Raw genomic sequence first — 3,463 nt, forward strand, 5'->3', positions numbered from 1 at the left:
ATCGCGGCTTACGTGCCGATATCTTATCTCGACCTACGTGTCGAAGTCTTATCCCGACCCGTTTGTCGATATCTTATCCCGGTCTGTGTGCCGGTGTTTTATCTCGGCCTACGTGTCGTTATTATCTCTGGACCTGCAACTCGTCTTCCGATTTCGTGTCGCGTCCGACTCCACCTCGTCAAATCCGGCTCCTTGTTCGGTGCATTCATATATTCTTTCGGGTCACGACAACTCAAGCAGCGTCCCATCCAAGGACGCCCCCCTGGGCTAGGGTACGCTTCGTACTCGCCTCTCATTTATTTTATTATTATATTATTAGCATGTTACTTATATATTCGTTGGATCTCCTCAAGTCTCGGGGTACCAGAGACCGAGACAACTCGGTTACTGGCTGCAGGTAGCGTTGACCAGAGGACTTTTGAAGGTTTGATCAACACAGAAGTCATCTCAGCATACCCTCCTCCGGGACGTCGTGATTCGGTCAACATTCCATCCACCTCACACGGTGGTCCGTCTGACTCAGATTCCGGACAAGATCAGTGTATATTATTTGGAGTTTTGTAACAATAGATGTAATGGATCTACCTTTATTAGAAGCAAACTGTTCTTTTTGGATTCCTTTGGTCAATGTTCAAACTATCAGTTTTTGAATCAATTTTGTTTACAGATCGGATCAGTTTGTGTGAGTGTCGACCTTAAGTAGTGTGAAGAGGAAGGAGAAGAAGAAGCGAGGAAACAGGAATGATTTTTTCGAACATGGTTTAAAATAGCAGTTTTTAACTCAGTTTTGTTTATCGATCAGATCAGTTTAGTTTTGCCCAGTGTCAACCTGTGGTAACGCAGAGAGGAAGCAGAAGAAGAAGAAACGAAGAAAAATGGAAGAAGATAAATATTTTCAAGTTTAGTTACAGAAACATCTTGCGAACATCTTTCTATACTCCCATTTTCCGCTTCAAATCAAGAAATTACGGAAAGAAATCCTTCTGCTATGTAGATAACTGAGTTCTAATGCATGTTTTGCACCCTACTATCAGCAAACTTTAGCAGGGACACTTCTATTGCTACCGAAACTGCAGCTAAGATGTTCTTGAGTGATCAGCTGAAGCCTCTCTTTCATAATGGCTTTAGTTTGATACGCAGGCAGGTTAAGTCGGTTGCGATGTCTGTAGAGACCCTTGGGATCTTGATGATTTGCATATGGACAATTTGGAAAACAAGTTAGGAAATCCATCAGCAGGCAATTACCTTACTGCCGTCCAGAAATGGAGAAGCACTCCTCTTTGCTCATCCACATGACTTTAACAATCTACAAACGATCGAAGCGAAGGTTAACCTTTTTGCATCTTCACTTTGGGGAGCTAAGGATCAATTTGATGAAAAATTAAGTTGAGAAATCTCAACATAAAACTTATGCATTCTATTCAATTCTTAAGAATTGTAAATGGAATAGATAAAATTACGAAAGCGTACCAGAATCCATAATGTGCAATCGATTTTGGGTAAGATCTTCAATTTGCAGATCTTCCTTAGTATCCAGAGAGTTTTGTCGATGAGGAAACAAAACAAAAGCATCATCTGCAAACTGGGACCATAACCCTTATTTATAGAAACATAAGTTTACCTATTTCTAATTTGGCCCTCAACAAATTAGAAATTGCACAGGTATCCACATTAATTTATTCATAACAATTAAACCCTTAAGTCATATTCTTTAATCATAAATTTGATCACATTAAATAATGACTTATTTAATTGATGACATTAGACATTTATAATTACAATTATGGTCCCAAAATTTTAACAATCTCCCACTAGATCATATGTGTAAACTTATAAATGTTAACCTTAATGAGCTCATAACTTTTGTCATCATAGCTGTAGGGTTTCCTTAACAATCTCGTCCATTAATTATATAGACATAAGATCAAAGTAGTGTTCGTTGTATCTATCACAACTAAACCATCAATGGTCACGTACATCCATATAATCAAATGACATAGATCAATTATGAATATGTGGCATGGAAATTACATGCAAGGTGATCTATTCATGTCAATTTTCAACTGGTCCTCTTTAACCAAAGTGAGATCAAAACTTAACTTAATTTATACAAAGTGTAATGAAGTAAACATTGAACTTTATATCTGATAAGATAATCTCCAAATACATATGTTTCATCAACATAACCAAACATATATAGAAAACATATATAGTACAAACTCCCACTAGATCTAGATTTCACCAAACTGAATAACACCCATATGAGTGGTATGCTCATAGAAGACATTGGGTGGTAAACCCTTTGTAAAAGGATCTGCTATCATGGAGTTTGTGCCTATGTGTTCTATCGAAATCTGTCCACTTTGTACTCTTTCTTTCACAACAAGGAACTTGATATTGATGTGCTTCGATTTTGTCGAGCTCCTATTGTTGTTAGAATACAATATAGTTGATCGATTGTCACAAAATAACTTCAGTGGTCTTTCAACCTTTCCCAAAATACGGAGCCCAGTGACAAAATTTTTCAGCCATATTCCATGATTAGATATCTCATAACATGCTATAAACTCTGCTGCCATGGTGGAAGAAGCTGTCAATGCCTGTTTGGCACTTCTCCAAGAGATAGCTCCGCCAGCCAACAGAAAAACATAACTTGAAGTGGATATCATGCTATCTTGGCATCCCGCAAAATCAGAGTCATAATATCCCATGATCTCAAGAGTATCTGACCTCTTATATGTGAGCATGTAATCACTAGTTCTCTTTAAATATCTCATTACCCTCTTTGCTGCTTTCCAATGATCCATTCATGGGTTGCTTAAATATCTGCCCAACACTCCAACAATGTACGCAATATCTGGACGCGCACAAACTTGAACATACATAAGACTTCCTACAGCTGAAGCATAGAGAATCTTTTGCATTTCTTGAGTCTTGAGGCTTCCTTTAGGGTATTGTTTAAGACTAAACTTGTCTCCTTTAGTGACTGGGGTATTACCTGGTTTGCAATCTTGCATGCCAAATCTTTTAAGCACCTTATCGATATAGTTCTTTTGCGATAATCTAATAATACCTCGAGAACGATCTCGGTGTATTTGGATTCCTAATACAAAAGATGTGTTACCAAGATCTTTCATTTCAAAATATCTAGATAGAAATCTCTTGATATTGTTTAACATACCTATATCATTTGTGGCAAGCAAAATGTCATCAACATATAAAACCAGGAAGATATGCTTACTCCTACTGAACTTATGATACACACAATCATCTACTACATTTACCTCAAAACCAAATGAGATTATTATTTGATGAAATTTGTGGTACCATTGACGAGATGCTTGTTTTAACCCATAGATGGACTTCTTAAGTTTGCAAACCATACTCTTTGGATCTCCTAATACAAAGTATTCTGGTTGCACCATATAAATTGTTTCCTCAATGTCTCCATTGAGAAAAGCTG

This window comes from Zingiber officinale, chromosome 3B (genome assembly GCF_018446385.1).
Source record: "Zingiber officinale cultivar Zhangliang chromosome 3B, Zo_v1.1, whole genome shotgun sequence".
Taxonomy (NCBI): Eukaryota; Viridiplantae; Streptophyta; class Magnoliopsida; order Zingiberales; family Zingiberaceae; genus Zingiber; species Zingiber officinale.